Below are 19551 nucleotides of genomic sequence, written 5' to 3' on the forward strand. Positions count from 1 at the left end.
AATACTAAAAGAAGCAAAGAAATGAAACAGAAGTTGCTGTTTGGGGACTGGGGAACAAATACACAAATTTTGTTTTACCTGCCCCCAACCTTGCCTGACAAATGAAGACTTTGGTTCCAGCCTAGTATTTCTGTTTTGAAGTTGGAAGGTAGATATTAGTGGAGTCTCCACACTTCCCTCTTCTCTTGTTCTCCCCCAGCTCAAATTCATAGCAAGAAGGCCCATGCTGAGGCCTCTGCAGGAAACCATCAACAGTAGCTGCTAATGGGAAACCTAATGACACTTTAATGGGACTAGTAAAGCTAAGAGAGTTGTGCAGATAATATTTATAATAGAAGAAAAAAGAAACTATGCACTAAGCGGAAACAGGAGCTGGCCAGCCTGGCTGGGAACTGTTAAGCCCAATAAAGAAAAAGCTGTAGTCCTAGAGAAGGGACATTTATCACTCCTTTGAAGGCTTCCATTACATCCACTGTAGCTGACAAACAGAGAGAGTAATAAGGCAACATTCACGGGGCACCATGACATCTCACAGGACACCTGTGCTGAGTAACAAGCAGTAGACTAAGGTTTTTCTTCATTTGAATTTATGAAACAGTTTTAACCAATAGGAAATAGGCTGGGTGTCCAAGACCTGGGCTAAATCCAACTGAAACAAAACATGTTGTCAATTCAATTTAAATATGGCCATTGTAGCAGAAGAGCATGGTTCTACAAATCTTTCCCAAGCCCCATTACATCACCTGGTTTTACCAACTAACCCAAATTCATCTTTATAGCCTGAATATTTCCATCCCACCCATTCTAGTAGTAATAACAAAGCTGAAACTCTAAAATGATGTTTCTCCAACTATAATCCCCAGGTCAGTAACATCAGCATCACCTGGGAACTTGTGAGAACTACAAATTCTTGAGCACAATCTCAAGCCTCCAGAAAATCTTGGAGGTAGAACCCAGAATCTGTAGTTCAACAAGCCTTCCAGGTGATTCTTATACATGCTCAAGTTTGAGAAGCACTGGTCTGTAACACTGGATCTCACACTTAGCTGCATATTGTAATCTTCTATAAAACTTTTTTTTAATGCTGATGGCTGGTTCCTAATTCTTCTCCCACCTCCAGAGATTCTAATTTAATTGGCACCAGGTGCACCTTAGATGTTTAATTTTTCTTAACTCTCCAGGTGATTCTAATGTGTAAGAAAGCATGAAAACTACCAGAACATACTCAGAAAATGAAAGTGAACAGCCAACTTGTCATACCTCGATCAAAAAACAGATAGATAGTCAAGAGATATTCAGAGCCACCGATTATAAAGAGTACTAGAAAAGCTATACTGAGCGACTCAACCATGATTTTCCTTGAGTATACTTCATCAAAAGAGAAAATAAATTTGCCCGCAAAGTCTTCGGCTTGATTTAAGTATAATTTGAGAATTCATGTTTTGTCTTTGCTGGTAGGGAGCTCAGAGGTTAATTTGGTCTTTAGGAATTTTGTCTCCCCTTTTTAAAGTGCCCAACTCCTGCCTTTTATATCTATTTGAAAGTTCTGTGGCCATGCTTCTCACACTAAAGTACACATGTGCCCAGGTTATGCCATGGTGTGCTGTAGGATCCAGGAAGCCACGGGTTAAAGGTTGCTCATATATCTGGCAACTCCAATGAATTCAAAGCTAGGTAATTTAAAACATCGTAATATTCATACAAACATTGTGAATTGGAAGGCAACATTCGATCATTCTGGGTTATCCCCACAAAGCCTCCTAAGAACAGTGCCCACCTATTCTCCTCTGCCATTAGGAGCACCGCACTAGGCAAGTTGAAAAGATGCGAACATTGTATATATGAGCCTTATTGAAAACTGCCTGAAATTATTATGGAAGAAACAAAAATATAAATAAATAAAGAGACCTCTTCTATGCATTTGTTCAAAAACAGTTATTAGTATCTCAATATCTCCTCTCCTTCAACCACTGTTCATTCTTTGGATTATCTCAGACTCCAATACTCCATAAAGAGAAAGGAGCTATTCCCTATTTGATATGATTGATAGATTGATACATATGATTCTACTATGGGAGACATTCAGGACACCTCCAAAGTATTAATAACAATAAAGTTAACCCCTTGTCTTTCTAAATGAGACCTGACTTTGGGACTAGTTCCAGGTGCATATATCTGTCTCTGGGAGGACGATGATGGGAGCAGGTCAGAACTTAGTGGTAGAGACACAAGGAAACCCAGCAAGAAGCAAAAAAGAAATAGTGTTGAGTCACTGATGATCAAGGAAATGCCAATCAAAACCACAATGAGATGCCACCTTACTCCTGCAAGAATGGCCATAATTAAAAAACCAAAAAATAATAGATGTTAGCATGGATGCATTGAAAAGGGAACACCTCTACACTGCTGGTGGAAATATAAGCTAATATAACCACTATGGAAAACAGTGTGGAGATTCCTTAAAGAACTAAAAGTAGAACTACCATTTGATCCAGCAATCCCACTACTGCGTATCTACCCAGAGGAAAAGAAGTCATTATACTAAAAAGATACTTATACATGCATGTTTATGGGACCACAATTCACAATTGCAAAAATATGGAATCAGCCCAAATGCCCATCAATCAACGAGTGGATAAAGAAATTGTGGTACATATACATACAATGGAATACTACTCAGCCATGAAAAGGAGTGAATTAATGGCATTCACAGCAACCTGGGTGGAACTGGAGACTATTATTCTAAGTGAAGTAACTCAGGAATGGAAAACTGAACATTGTATGTTCTCACTCATAACTGGGAGCTAAGCTATGAGGATGTAAAGGCATAAGAATGATATAATGGACTTTGGTGACTTGGGGGAAAGGATGGGAGGGGGGTGAGGGATAAAAGACCACAAATTGGGTTCAGTACATACTGCTGATGTGATGGATGCACGAAAATCTCAGGCATCACCACCAAAGAACTTACTCATGTAACTGAATACCACCTGCTACCCAAAAACTTATGGAAATAAAAAATTGTAAAATAGAATTTTTTAAAAAGTGTAAAAGTGTTGAAATTGGGATTCCAGGGAAAAACTTGTAAACATATATAAGGTAAAAGCTTGAGAAAACAGGGCATTCCCACCCTCTTTCACAAGAATGAGAGTAGAGAGTGGAGAATGAGTGACAAAAATCCAAATCAGGATTACAACCTCAAGGAAATATTGTCAACATTTTATACAGAATTTTTGTGCCACATTTACACATTTATAACACCCAAAGGGTCTATTGTCCAGTCTTTCTGCTATACTCCAGGTGAAAAATAGAACTCTGCTTTTCAGAGCTTTTACATTAAAAAAAGAAAAAAAAAAAGGTAATAAAATTCCCCATAGAGTTGTCCCTGTCTCCTAGCTTTTTCTTCTTCACAACCAAGTTTGAGCTTGTGGAATTGGCCTTGTGGGGTGTTTTTTATTTAACTTTTGCTTTAGGCAGTGGCACGCTGCACTGCATTTTGGGGACTTCTCACTTCTGTTGTGTTCCATTGAGGGCAGATGGCGGCACCAAGCAGCATCCCTTGGGTGTATCAATATTTTATATAAATGCAATTTCTATCTTTTCCGTCAGAAAAAAAAAAAAATATATATATATATATATATATAAAGCTCCTAACTATCCTTAGCATTACCTGTTCTAAGCAACAAAATAAGCATACCCAGAAAGTTGAGGAGGTGAGCCTCTAACCTTCCACAAACATCACATTTGAGCCAGAGCATGTTAGTACCAGGGAGAAACTCAGTGACCCTATTCTAAGAATAAAAGAATGGGGCACAGAGAGAAAAAAAATGAACTCTCAGGACCACACAGCCAGTGAGACCAGAGTCCCAGTCGCTGAGTTAGTTTTCTTCCCACCCCCACCCCCACCCCGCCCCGCAATCTACCTCATCACGCCCCTGAAATGCCACAGAGCATAACTGGGCTGCAAGCTGCTGTTGCAACCAGCAAACAATGATAAAGGAAACAGAATAAAGCCTAACTAGATGGGAAGGATAGGAATGAAGACTTGACACCTGACAGGTGTGGAATGTTGATGCATACACAGGAGGCAACCAGTGGAACTGCAATAGGTCTTGACTCACAGGCAAGCAACACAAGCAGAGAGCAATAGCAGGGACAGAGAAGCCAAATGAGATTGCACAGGAAGCTCCAGAGGATGCAGGTGAGGGCCAGGCCCAGGGCAGAGACCCTCTTGCCTGTCTCCTGGTTTGATGCTCCTAGATGAGTCCAAGGTACAAGGCCTGGCACATGTGTTCTTGCACCCAGAGAGGTGGAAAGGACAACAGATTCTAGAATATATTCTAGCTTCTCTGTCCTCATCTGTAAAATTGAATCAAATACTCCTGCCCAGTAAAAATGAAGTGAGACAGATGAACTTCTTTGTAAATTACAAAGAAGGGCAAAATAGCACTTGTCTTTGTCAGTTAGGACTTCTATAAGAAAGTACCATAAACTAGGTGGCTTATAAACAACAGACATGTATTCCTCACAGTCCTAGAGGCTGGAGCACCCATCATCAGGGTTCCAGCATGGTCAGATTCTGGTGACGGGCCGCTTCGGGTTGCAGGCTGCTGACTTCTCATTGTATCCTTACTTGGAAGAAAGAGGGCTATATAGAGCTCTCATGGGTCCCTTTTTTTTAGGGCACAAATCCCGTTCATCAAAGTTCCACCCTAGGCCAAGCCACTGTGACTCATGTATGTAGTCCTAACACTTTGGGAGGCTGAGGTGGGAGGATCACTTGAGCTCAGGAGTTTGAGACCAGCCTGGGCAACATGGTGAGACCCCATTTGTATTTGCAAAAAATACAAAAATTAGCCAGGCATAGTGGTACATGCCTGTAGTCCCAGCTACTTAGAAGGCTGAGGTCAGAAACTGGCTTGAGCCCGGGAGGGGAAGATTGTAGTGAGCTATGATGGTTCCACTGCACTCCAGCCTCGGCAACAGAACCACGCCCTGTCTGTATTAGTCCATTTTCACACTGCTGATAAAAACATACCTGAGACTGGATAATCAATAAAGAAAAAGAGGTTTAATGGACTCACAGTTCCACGTGGCTAGGGAAGCCTCACAATCATGGTAAAGGTTAAAGGCACGTCTTACATTGTGGCAGGCAAGAAAGAGAATGAGAACCAAGCAAAAGGGATTTCCCCTTATAAAACCATCAGATCTCATGAGACTTATTCACTACCACAAGAACTGTATGAGGGAAACAGCCTCCATGATTCAATTATCTCCCACTGGGTACCTCCCACAACACGTGGGAGTTACAAGGGCTACAATTCAAGATGAGATTTGGGTGGGGGGACACAGCGAAACCATATCACTGTCAAAAAAAAAAAAAAAAAAAAAACAAGAACAACAACAACAAAAAAAAACCCCTGCACTCTCATGACCTAATCCCTCCCAAAGTCCTACACTGAAAGGCAAAAATATCTAGGCCTTTAGGGGATTTCTGATATAAAGTCCCCAAGTTTAAAAACAGAGAAAGTGCGCTGTGAAACAGGAACAAGCTTTGGAAACAAATAAAGCTGGGTTTTCACAGCAGCTGAGTGACCTTAGACAAATCACCTAACTTCTCTGAACCTCGTTTCATAGCACACATTAGGAAATTAATAAATTGCAACAATGAATAATAATAATAATAAATATGCTATGAATAAAGCTCTCTCTGAAAACCAGTCATCTCAGGGCTAGCAAAAATAAAAAATCATTTTCCATGTGTTGACTCTGTTACTGTATTAGTCCGCTTTCACACTGCTATAAAGATACTACCTGAGACTGAGTAATTTAGAAACAAAAGAAGTTTAATTGACTCACAGCTCTGCAGGCGGAGAAGGCCTCAGGAAACTTACAATCATGGCCGAAGGTGAAGGCGAAGCAGGCACTTTCTTCACAAGGCACAGGAGAGAGAAAAAGCGCAGGGGAAACTGCCATTTTTAAAATCATCAGATCTCGTGAGAACTCCCTCCCTATAACGAGAACAGCATGGGGGAACCGCCCCCATGATCCAATCACCTCCCACCAGGTCTTGCCCTCACACGTGGGGATTACAATTCAAGATGAGATTTGCGGGGGACACAGAGCCAAGCCATATCAGTTACCTATTTCAAATCCAATCCCAAATGGGCTTATCTAGATACACCTTTGTCCTGAAAAGATTTCCCTCTGTCCGCTTCTGACTATCCAGGTGTGGAAGACCAAATATCAGTGACAGTTTAATCTTCAAATCAAGAATAGAAATACAGCTAGAACAAAGTAAAAAAGAAAGAGAAAAAATATTCCATCAGAACCATCAGTTTTAACATTAACTAGCTAGCCCGAGAATCAAATATTCAATGCATGATTTTGGAAATTGTTTAATAATAACTTGAAATAATTACCTTTATTTGGCTTTCTTTTTATACATGCAAGAAATTAAATGTTCTAGTAAGTCAAAGAAACACAGCTGAAAAATAGCAAAAGGCATGTTGGATAGAAATGACAGAAACCACAGTTATCCGATCTGGATCAAAAATATTAAACAAAGAAAAAATACTCATTATTCTGTCAGCTTTAAGACATTTTCAGCTTGTTCAAACTGGAACACGTCCCCCTGTGGTCTTGTAAAACTCAGTGAATTGGGGTAAAGCAATGTAAGCAGTAGCTTCATCTTCAAAGATGCCATGTAAAATATACATATTAACAAGCAGGGTTGGTTTTTTTTCCTTTTGTTCTTATCCCTTCTGTTTGTTTCTCTGCTCTGTTCCAAGTACTGGCATGTCTTAGTAGTGTAAATATCCACTGGAGTTTACATTTTCCTTCACCCACAATCATCTCCCAACCTTGAAGTTTTCACCACTGCCCTCTTGGGTTCCTCCAGCTGGGACTGAACTTCCAGAGCCAATAAATTTTTCGAACCTACATCTCTTTCCTCAAAGACAGTACCTGGTAAATAATGCCCAGGTTAAACTGCTTATATTTAAAAAAGCAAATAAGCCAAAAAGGCATGTTTGTGGGTGTGTGTCTTCATGATTCTCTCTGTAAATTTTTATTGAATAACTGATTAGACCACAAACAAGCAGAGTCGTAGATCTGAAACAAGGATCTAATGTATAAATTCAAGATTTTACATACACATTTCAAAACTGGAGAGTTACATACACATTTCAAAATTTGGGAGTTCCACTACACCATACCATTCCCATTTTGGTGGATTGCTGTAGATAAGATTCGGGATTCCATTCATCTCATCCTGACCACACACCATCCTTTGCAAAGGGTAGGTGGATGGAGTCAGGAAGCAGGACAAATGTGAAATAAGAGATAGAAGTCCTGGTGATGTCAGCTCTTTGAATTTTAGCTTCCCTTTTCCTTCCCACCTATGGCTATTGAGGTATGTCTCTCTAAAGGTAAAGTAGTCGTCAAGGGAGTGGTGACACTCGGTATTTCATCCTTTAGAGTGCAAATTAGCAACCATTTTTGGAGACTCCAAAAATTATGAAAATCTGTATCTCCAGCATTTAGTACAGTGTCTGGTACATTGGAGACCCCCAAAATAATGCCTGTTTAAAATAAAAAGGAAACATGCTGAGAGGCCAGAGGGAGCAGACAACCAAGATGTTGGAACCTAGGAAATGGACAAACCCACCAGAGTGGGGCAGTGGACCAAGCTTTTAGAATTCGACAGCAGAAGTGTATGCAGGTGTTGTGAGCATCATAAGAGTTTGGCATGGGCCACCAGCAGTCAGACAGGGGTCAGGCCTGAAAAAGACTCACTGCAGCTAGAGGCTGCCTCATGGTGTCTGAGCACCCAGGATAAGACTCCAGGAACTAGGTAAGCACCCTGCTGTGTAGGCCAGGACTTGCAGTGAAGCTCTCATCGTACAGCTGCTGAAAGAAAAGATAGTGTTCCTTAAATCTCCCTGCCTTTCCTGGAAACATAATTGGCCCTTGAGACCAAAGTGGAGCTGAACCTAAAACAACCATATTAACAATAAATACTGATATGGTAGTCACTGTGCTGGGTACTATTAAATATATTCACCCTATGAGGTGGGCACTATTATTAATCACCTCCATTTTACAGATGAGGAAATGGAGGCACAGAGCCCTTCAGTGCTTGCCCAAGGTCATGCAGCTAATAAATGGCACAGCAGGAATGTGAACCTAGGCAGCCTGGTGCCAGAGCCCATGTTCTTCACACCACATCTGCTTCCTTGTAGGACCCCTGGCTGGGGGATGCTGATGGGGGTGGTCAGAAAGCCTTCTGTACTTTCTTTTTTGTGTGTGGAGACGGAGTCTGGCTCTGTCACCTAGGCTGGAGTGCAGTGGCGCGATCTTGGCTCACTGCAAGCTCAGCCTCCCGGGTTCACGCCATTCTCCTGCCTCAGCCTCCCGAGTAGCTGGGACTACAGGCGCCCGCCACCACGCCCGGCTAATTTTTTGTATTTTTAGTAGAGACGGGGTTTCACCGTGGTCTCAATCTCCTGACCTCATGATCCGCCTGCCTCGGCCTCCCAAAGTGCTGGGATTACAGGCGTGAGCCACCACGCCCAGCCTGTACTTTCTAAGCAGTTTCAATGAATCCAATTGCCTATACGGAGAATTCCTTGATGAGATCCACACTTTCAGATGTGCAGAATTAGAAAGCAGTGGAGCACAGAACCAAAGACTCATACACAGGACTGCACAACCCTATAAGAACAATTCAGCAGGGAAAAAGCCCCAAAGGACCTGAGGTTTGCTCATGCAGTGAATTTAAAATTTGTGCATTATGACTCAGATGTGAAGAAATGGAGCTTAATTCCCCATACTCTCGAGCCCCCATTTCCATTTGCCTGCCCCTATAAAGCCACCAATCAATCACTTGTGGTTTAAAACAGTCTCCTTCAGGTGGATGTTCAGGGCCGTCAGGGGTATCCCCTTTATTGTTCTCCTTCCCTTCCCCCAGAGGGTGGACTTAGCTATTGTCCTAACCCTGGGGAAAGGAGTTCTGGGTGAGGAGTCCTGCCCCACTTACTCCAGGGGAAAAGCTTCTTTAGCCTGTCAATATTTCAATTAAAATTAAATAAATGAAAAATCAGTTTCTCAGTCACACTGGCCACATTTTAAGTGCTTTATAGCCACGTGTGGCTAATGGCTACCAGAATTGAATAGTACAGACATAGAACAATTTGTGTCATCACAGAATATTCTATTGGACAACACTGTGTGTGTGTGTGTGTGTGTGTGTGTGTGTGTGTGTCTGGGTGTCTGGGTGTTATGTGTGTATTCTTGTCTATCTATAGTTTAGTTTCTTTTGAAAATAACAGACACACAATAAAACACATTTATAACAAGACGTTCAAAAGTCAAGTTAGAGATCCATGGTTTGCAGAACCAGGTTCTTCCAACTGGTCACAGTGGGATCTTTGAGCAAGCTACCTAGCCTCCCTGAGTCTGCTTCCTTGTCTTTAAAACAGAGAATAACACCAGTGCCACAAACCTCACAAGTGGTTGTAGGATCACACGAGATAATGCATCTAGAAGTACTTTCAAATTTTTTAGACAAAATTTAAATTTATCTAGTGCTATTCCTATTCTAATAAAGAATTACTATTGTATTTTAAAAGGAAAAAAGCTTGTAGCAGAACCCATACTCATTATATCTCAGGTGCTAAAGGAATTTGCATCTGTATTTCAGAGCTACTCTGTTAGTATGATAAAATCACAAAGAACAGACATTGTATAAGAAGACTGAATATGGAATAACTCTTAAGTTTTTAAAAGGAAGAAAAAATGGTTCTACTAAACTATAGAACAACACATTACTTAACAATTCTCAGAAAATTTAGTGCATACTTTATAAAAAATGATTTCAAAATATTCAAGACACAATGTATTTGTTAGAATTACTTAATAGGCTATTCATCTGCAGACCAAATAATTTAAAAAATAAAAAATAAAAATAAAGGCAAAAAAGAATTACTCACTAAGCTAAAAAACTTTAGGGAAATTGCAAACATAGTATGCCTTGATTTAAGCAAGATATTTAATACTCTCCAATATACCCTTATTGTTTGAATGGTGAGATGGGGACTGTATTAGTCCATTTTGCATTGTTATAAAGACCAAGACCTGAGACCAAGTAGTTTATAAATAAAAGAGGTTTATTTGGCTCATGACTCTGCAGGCTATGCAAGCACAGCACCAGCATCTGCTTGGCTTCTGGTGAGGCCTCAGAAAACATTTGCTCACGGTGAAAGGTTAACAGGGAGCAGGCATGTCACACAGCGAGAGGGAACAGGAAAGAGAAGGGAAATGCCACACTTTTTAAACAATCAATTCTCACATAAACTAATTAAACGAGAACTCACTTATTACCAAGGGGATGGCACCAAGCCATTCATGAAGGATCCACCTCCATGACCCAGACTCCTCCTACCAGGCCCCACCTCCAATACTGAGGATCACATTTCAACATGAGATTTGGAGGAGACAAACGTCCAAGCTATATCAGAGACTAACGGCATGATTAGGTCTACTCATGTGTGTTTGAAAAATTACCCCAAGGTAGTATTAATTTTGTGTTCAAAGTTAGCTTGAAAGGGAGTCTGGAGACTATTGTCCTTGGACTATTTATTTTGCATATTTTGACAAGAATGGATGCTCTCAAGGGAAGTCTTTGCATATGACAACAACATATAGCAATTCACTTAAGCTTCAGCAGAGCTGGGCTTTGAAGGGACACTCTCCAGATGGGTAGAGCAGGCATTCACCTCCATCTTGTTTAGCCTCACCTGTACATTCTCCTTGGGATGACTTTCCGTAATCCCCAAGTCCACCATCACACCACACCCCAGCTCCCAGGATTACTTTTCTATGATGGCAATAAGACAAAGAACAGCTGGCAATGGGAAACAGACCACTGAGCAATGTAATGGAAGCCTACTACTGCTTTCCTCATAGTGGGAGACCACCAGTGTGGTAAGAGCACACAGACATACACACACACCCACAAATTAGTACCAGGACATTGTGTCCTGTTAAACTTACTACAACCATGCAAAGATCGATATTATTAACCCTACCTTAGAATTAAGGGAACTGATCATCAGAATGGTTAAGTAAATTGCTTAGGGCCACAGGGTCACCAGGCAGCACAACTGGGATTCCTGCCCTGGGTCTCCTAACTCCCAAGCTTCTAGTCTTTCCTCTACCACACATCTGAACACAGCCGGGTACTGTCTTCACTCCCCACAATGCACCACTCTCTCTTTGTCCTTTCTCTGCCTTCCTCTTCTCTTTCTCTCATTCCCAGTTTCTTTCCTTTTTTATTATCTGCTCTTTGAATTATTGCATGCCTCATACCTATTCAGGTTTAGGCAGGTTTTGTGCCACTAGATTTCTTAAGGAGAGGCTATGGGCTGATCCCTGCCTTAGAAAATAATGTTCACGTTCCTCCAAGAGCAAAACTACTAGGTATCCCAAATACAGTTGGAAATGACCCAAATTTTAGTGTTTGTTCCATTTTCAACTCCATTGGGACAAACAATTGTCCTATATTTAAAACTGGAACTAGGGTGTGGAGGGTGTATATGTGTGTGTGAGTGAGAGAAAGAAAGAGAGAACGTGCAAAAACCTCATTTCCTGATTTTATCATGGAAATTGCCAGGTTAATCATATTTTGTTCAATCAGCATTCACAAAGCATGACCTCTCTCACCCAACACACACCTACTATCATATACCAATAACCTCTATCTGTAGCACTGACATCTAGAACCTCAATATTATCATTCACATCTTGCATGTTCATTTTAACCTTTATAACATTCCTATCTGATAGGAGTAAAAAATGTTACCATTCCCATTTTGAGTAATCAATAAATCAGAGAATGCCAGTCATTAAATATATATGCAATTTTATTTCCAAGTCTCTAAATCTGGAGTCTCCTGGCTTCCAGGCCAGCTCTCTCTAACCTCACAATCCTCCTTGACAACACTGCTAGGAGGAAAACTAGGTCCCCTGCCTTCTTATTCAGGTGTTTTTACAGCTGAAATTCACATCCTTAAAAAGGAGGGAAGTTGACATGGAAATAATTTATTCTCCCTTTAAGTAAAACAAGGAAAAAAGGAGTAGGAAAATAAAAAGACAAAACCTCCTACCACTTCAAATGCAGCAAGATGACCAGCTTCATGCCTAACAGGGAAATAGTTATCTACAATTATAGAGAGCTAAGGAATCTAAGAGCAGAGGTCTCAGTGTTCCTCCAGCTCGACCCCAGCTCCACGCACAGAACCTCTGGCATGTGATGACATTAGTGACTACAATCGTCACTAAAATGTTCACTGAGCGCCCTCTAAGTTGCAGGTATTTTTCTTAGGAGTTTTGTATGTTTTCTCTTGTTTACTATCTACCACCCTAAAAAGGAACTATTATCATAGCATTTTACAGATGAGAAAAGACATTATTGCTTACCCTTAATTTTCATAATAGTCCAAAAAGATTGCTGTTACCATGATTGCCATTTTAGAGATGATGAACTGAGGCTCAGAAAGGTCAAGTGGCTTGCCCATGGTCACACGGGTCTTCTGATATGGAGCCTGCAGCTCCTTCACAGTGCATAACTCAGCAGCCCAGAAAATGCCCTCACACCGTCCTCCCATTTGACCATTCGTCACAACACATTTAAGATCAGACCCTGACGGTGACATTCTGCAAATAAGTTCAACATTGGGTGTTGTTGAATCTCAAGGAAGAAAGGCCAGCACTGACCCCTGAGGATATCCACAGTCAATAATTCAAAATGTAGGCATGAATTTGTCACTAAGCCAACTTAATCCTCAAAAAAAAAAAAAAGAAGTTTCATAAGAAGAGAATCTTTAAAAGAGAAACAGAATTGATGGCTTAGGAAAGGTAAAGTTACGGAAACGGGTTGTAAATCCTGATCATAAATTAGGGCTGAAAGGAAGAGGATTTTTGATTCAGTCGCTGAGTAAACTGTCTTATTGGATACACTAGCACCACCTTGTGGTGAGAAGCAGGAACTCACAAAGTACTACCTGTTTGGCACCACGTATAGTAAAACATACCCTTGCTGTGGAGGTAAACAATGTTGGATACAAATCACAAGGCTCCAGAATTTCATCACTAGAGTGATGATGGCTACTTTGACTAAAATAGACTACTTTTGAAAGAGCATGTTTGTTTTATCCCAGAGAGGGCAAAATGCAAAATGAGGCCAGTCCTCTGGTGCATTTCAAGGGTATCTTTATTGATGAATACAAAAACCTAATATTGAGGTATGAGAATATCTCACATTTGTGTAGCATTTTTCACATACATAATTTTATTTTATTATCAAAACAACACTGTGAGTTAGGCAGACAATATATTGATCCCATTTCACAGACAAGGAGAGAGGTTCATTTGTGATAAGCATTAATGTGAAGTTAATTGTGAAGCTTCCAGAGAAAGCTCAGTAGTTATTAAGCCTTCTCAGGAACTGAGAACATTGTAAAGGTGAGTATGCTGAAAAGGTAAAAGAGTTAGAATCAAGAGTCAGTCAAACAAATGATCCATTCACTTCTAAATAACTTCTAAGCAGTTGATTTCTCAGCAAAAGTGTGCTAGAGTTCAAAAGTAAATAGAATCGTGGCACCAAATGCCTGATGAAATAGGCAGCCACAATTGTCTGGACCACTGAGCCAGGCCCATGCCATGCCCATGTGTTGATTCATCACTAAGTCCTTCAGGGACAACATGTTTACATAGAAAATACTTTTGCCAAGCTGGGCTCATCACACTGCAGTTGAAATAATTACATCATCCAAATCAGACCACCTCACCCCATCCCCAAACTGTCCAAAATCTGCTTGTAATTTCTTGCGTGAGCTCCTGTCCACAAAACATCGGAGACCTTATTTTCATTCCTCTGTTTGGACTGAGCCAAGGAACCTCATTTAGCAAAGAATAGTTCTATATGCAATCTTCCTGCTAGGCCTGTGGCCTGGTTCATGGTGGAATGACATGCATTTGGCAATTTTTTTCGACTATGCTTTTAGTGAGAGCTGTGTCAGGGATGGGGTGCTCACCTGTCCCATTTGAGAGAGGGCTTACTTGATGTCTTATTTTTGTGTGATATCATGAGACATTTGGAGGCTCGTGTGTTCATTAAGCATTAATCTCATTGATCTCAAATGTCAATTCACCAAATCTATGATAAACATACGTACTATAAAAAATTCATACGTTAATCTTTTCTGCATTTCTAATTATTTCTTATTAGATTTTTTTGAAGGAAAAGGTGTAGAGCTTGACAAATTATTCTAAATTTTATTTGGAAAAATGAACAGATAAGAACATATTTTTTAAATACCTTAAAAGAAGAATGGGGAACTTTTTCTTCAGGATATTAGTTACTCCAAATATTTTTCCTGTTTATTATTTGCCTTTTAATTTGCTGGTGAAGTTATTTGACACAGATTACTAGAATCAGAGGATTTAGGATAATTTTTGGCTAAAGATCAATATTCTTTTTTCCTTGCTTTGCCCCAAATTAATTAATAGGTTCTTTTTTAAAGGCAGTGATTGAAAGGCCCAGATACCTATCAGACATATTTTTAACAAAGTTCCTTTATTCTCTACTCAAGATAACATTAAGAAGTCATCAGATATCACTTCTCCTTGAACTGTTACACAGACCTGAGCCAAAGTGAAGACAAATCTGCGCGCACACACACACACACACACACACCCCACATACGCCACATGATGGCTTAGGTGCAACTATATTCAAGTGATATGACCTGGTCCCTTCATCTCTCCCTTGAGAAATCATAGCCCCCATTATACTCCAGATGATTGACAGTAATCACATTCAATCACTTTTTCCTTTTGTCATCTAGAGCTCCACGAAGTGGGCTTCCCAATCTCTAAACAAGATTTTACAAAGTAGTCAATATGCAAACATTTTGATGACATAATACAATATAAAGCTAGTGAACATCTTAAGAACTCATTCTCTTTTCCACTGTTATAACTCATATATATGTATACATATACACACAACACATATCACACACACATATATATGTGTGTATATATATATATTTCTAAATAATAAATTAGACCACACTGTTCACAGATGAAGTATATGTTTTCCCATAGCAAAGACTAAGAAACCTATTGGCATATGGTAGCAAGACTACCTGAGGGATCCTGAGAACTCCAGGTCAAACAATATTAAGAACATGAATGAATGGAAGACATCTCAAAGAATATTTTTGATAGATTTGTTTCTAGTTTATGTCAACAAATAAGAAATCAATAACGAATATATGAAAATGCCACAGGAAAATAGAGAAAAAAACATAGACAATTCCAACAAACAAATAAAAGTGACTGCTAAAACCACAGCGCCCATCACTAGTAGCTGCTAAAAATATGCTAAATAAAAATAATTATAATTAAGGTAATGGAAACTATATCAGCAACGAAATACTTTTTTGTCTCTATCAGGCTGGAAAATATTAAAACCATGAAAACATTATAAAAATGCCCTATTGTCCAATAGCACATATATATTTTATACTGCAATTGCCCACGCCACCCATTGTGAAAACACTAAGACAATATGCATTAAACATCTTAAAATTTTTATACTCTTTGACTTAGTAATTTCAATTCTAGATAACTACCCTAAGGAAATCATCAGAAATGCAGGCAAATTTATGTGCAAATATGTTTATTATAGCATTATTTATTATAGTAATAAATGGAAGCAATAAAAATGCTCATGATAGAGGACTGCTTAAATAAATTAGAGGCCATACATACATGCATATCATGGACTGTTACACAGTCATTAAAAATTACATTCACAAGGAATTGGAATGACATGGGGAAATGCTTACAATGCACTCAATAAAAGAAGCAGAATATACAGCTATTTATATAGCACAATCTCATCATTTTTAAAGTGAGTTTGTAGCAAAGAAAAATAATTAAAAAGTACGAAACTGTGAACAATATATAAGATTATAAGTGATTTTTATTTCACTCTTTATAAAACTTGTTTTTCCAAACTTTCCATAATGATCATTGTTACTTTAATAATTAGAGATATATTAATTTAAACTACATTCCATTCACGGCCCTGGAAAACCTTTGCTCTAGCCCAGATTGTTTCCTAAATACATCAGGCATTTCCAGATCCCCTTTTTTTTCTGCTTAATATCTGACTGCTTGGAAGGCCTTACAGGAACTTGAAAATCAGTTCTTCTAGGTGACATTCTTTGAAGCCCTGAGTAAGAATTGGTTGTTTCTTCATTTTTATTTTAAAACCACTTGATACTTGGCTGTAGGATGCCATTTACTAAATTAATTATAATTATTCATTTATGTGTGTGTTCCCCCTCTTGGACTTTGAACTCTTCAAAAGCCCTGGGTCTTAGAAACCCTTAAATCTCCAATATCTGGTACTATTCCTAGCAAGCCATAAATATCAAATACATGCATGAGTGAATGATAAATGTATGGAACAATGGATGGATAGAGGGAAACCTATAAATTTTCAAAAGGTGATAGAATCTAGAAGCTAAGGCATCTTCAAGTTGTTTCCTGTATTTGGATGTGTACATACTACAAACGACATACAGGAAACAGTATGTTGAGCATTCCTAAGACAAGTTGAACTATAATTTGCTTATAATAGAACTGAAATTTTTCTAGTTGAAACAACAAATCTGTTATCCTACTTTGCAGTAAATGGCTTTCTACGAAGGATACCCACACGCTTTTTTATTATTAAAAACCATTCCAATAAAAGATATGCTAAAAAATTATTGTAATTTCTGCTAATTAAAAACTAATTAAGTCATTTGCTGCATAATACATGTACTCTACTTGCATTATCTATAAGCATGCTCTTCACTTACAAATATTTGTCTCCATTTCATTAAAGTAATTAAACTGCTCCAAGTACGGTTATTTTTACAAGCATTTTATAGCCAACTCTCAATTTTCCATACCAATGGAGAAGTATAATTGAAATATTTAAAACTGAATAACAGATAATACAGAACCTCCCTGTAGTTCTTCCCCTCCTCCAGTTTAGCAAACAACAAAAGCAACCATGCTGAGGTTTAACTCAGCTCCCTTCCCTCACGCCCACTCTGGTAGCCTATACAGAAAATAATTACACATAAATAGTATGACTGTATTCATGCACTTAGGCCTCCTTCCCACCCCCACCTCTCAACACTCTCATTTTAATGTATGTTAAGGCAAGATGGAGGAATGTGCTAGCCTACTTTACCAGGGAAGAGAGACCATCCCCAAATCAATGACAAAATTAATTGCACTCTGTCTCTCCTACCACATTGCTCATGCTTTGTCCCTGGCAATTATGACAATTCCTTAAGTTCCTAGAAAAAGAAATGCTGCATAAAGCAAAAATTCTTTATGCTAAGAATTATAATGGAGATTCTGAGTGAAGGTGTCAGCGTGCACGTCACAGTGTGCTTGGGTGCAGCATTTTTTGCTATTATAAAAGAAAGCAAATTATGTGGAGGATGCATTCTTCTTCCCAAAATGGGAGGGAGCATAATTACGAAGGGGCAGAGAGCAAATATAAATTGGATGCATCTAATTACATATATTTAGAAATGTGACGAGAAAACATTTATTGCAAATGGGTTGACAATCTATCTTCCATAATAGGCATTTGTTGTGGATAAACAGAATAGAGCTCTTCTAACTCCCTAATTCTGGTTTTTGCCTAAGTGTTAGAGGCTGCAGTGATGCTGCCTGTGAGAGGAGAGAAATGGTGCCAAGCAGAGAAAGCACCATCCGCAGAGGCAGAGTTATGCAGTGGGGACAGCTATGAGGAGAACAGGGAGGGAAGGAGGTGGTCAGGGAACAAGCTGGTGCATAGGGCATAGAGATTGATTCCAGGCTGGGCACGGTGGCTCACTCCTGTAATCCCAGCACTTTGGGAGGCTGAGGCAGGCAGATCACCTGAGGTCAGGAGTTCGAGACCAGCCTGGCCACCATGGAGAAACCCCATCTCTACTAAAAATACAAAAATTAGCCAGGAGTAGTGGTGGTGCGTGCCTGTAATCCCAGCTACTTAGGAGGCTGAGGCAGGAGAATCTCTTGAACCTGGAAGGCAGAGGTTGCAGTTAGTCAAGATCACACCATTGCACTCCAGACTGGTCAACAGAGCCAGACTCCATCTCAAAATAAAAATAAAAAATAAAAAAAGATTGATTCCAAGGGCCTGGAAACTGCAGTTGTGCTACAAAACGGATAACAGATAGATAGATAGTGGTGGTGGGAGGAGTGCTGGTGATAGATATGCAGATAAAAGAAAGAATATTTGTTATACACACCTAGCGCATAATAAGTATTTAATAAATGTACTAAGCACTTGAGGTCCTCAGAGACAACATTTGGTTCCTAAGGTTAAAGACACAAAAGAAGTTGTTGGACAAGAGGCAGGGGGAGGTGGTTTTATTGTTTTGTTTCATTTTTAATACAGGCCTCAGAGGCAGTACCCAAAATGTGTTCAGAAGGCTTGAAACAGAATTAAATTCAGACCCTGCATGTTAGATGGCATCTCCTTTATTCTGGACTTTCCCCTGCTTTAAATTTTATTGGATTTTAATCGGAGACCATCTGATGAAATGTTCTGAACCTAGATTAGAATGTAGCGTGTACAACAGCTGAATGAGAGGGAGGACAGTGAAATCACATAATGGAATATAAAATAGATTTTAAAAGCAATAAAACTGCAGCAGGTGGAGGGGTCTCCTGAGGGTCAAGAAGAAGCGGGAATGTTGAGGCGCTCTCTCACTGCCCAGAGAAAGAGGAATCCATCAGTCCCTCCCTGGGACTGTGCCCAGGATGTACCCATCCTACCCAGGGCACAGGAGAAAGGAGAAGCAGAGCCTGAACTGGTTTATGCAAATAAAACTGAACAATATTATAAAAAGAAATAGCCAGAGTACCCAAGGACCCAAGGTAGGCCCTTGACTTCTCCAAAATTCATGATGAGAGACAGTGGAGACGAGTTTTGCTGTACCACTTAGAGCAGGGCTTCTCAAATTTACTGTGCAACTGAACTCAGGTCTTATTAAAATGCAGATTCTGATTTTGAAGGTTAGAGGTGGGCCTGAGAGTCTGCATTGCTAGCAAGTTTGCAAGTGATGCTGATACAGCTGTTTCAGGGATCACACTTTGGGTGGTGAGATATAAAGCTGCTTTGCTCACCTGCATCAGCATCACTCATTGCCCAGTGAAAACTCAGACTCCTGAGCTCCATCCAGACAACGCATCCCTAGGGACAGCACCTGGGGATATGCACATTTTTCGAGCTCTCCAGTTTTTTGTTTGTTTGTTTGTTTTGTTTTGTTTTTTAGACAGGATCCTGCTCTGTCACCCAGGCTGGAGTGCAGTGGCGCAATCTCAGCTCACTGCAACCTCCCCCTCTCGGGTTCAAGCAATTCTCCTGTCTCAGCCTCCCAAGTAGCTGGGATTACAGGTGCA

General features: G+C 39.8%; 1 protein-coding gene across 3 annotated transcripts in view; it reads right to left on the minus strand.

Moving 5' to 3' along the window:
• IGSF11 (immunoglobulin superfamily member 11) overlaps positions 1-19551 on the minus strand; it is a 446505-nt gene that overhangs the window by 119808 nt on the left and 307146 nt on the right. The window contains exon 11 of one of the 3 annotated variants that reach the window (XR_010155730.1): positions 7036-7911. The exons of the other annotated variants lie outside the window; for them this stretch is intronic. The gene's annotated coding sequence lies outside the window, so the exon portion shown is untranslated. Of the gene's footprint in view, positions 1-7035; positions 7912-19551 lie in introns of those variants that run through there. 3 annotated transcript variants of the gene reach the window in all.

The sequence above is a fragment of the Pan troglodytes genome, chromosome 2, assembly GCF_028858775.2.
Source record: "Pan troglodytes isolate AG18354 chromosome 2, NHGRI_mPanTro3-v2.0_pri, whole genome shotgun sequence".
Taxonomy (NCBI): Eukaryota; Metazoa; Chordata; class Mammalia; order Primates; family Hominidae; genus Pan; species Pan troglodytes.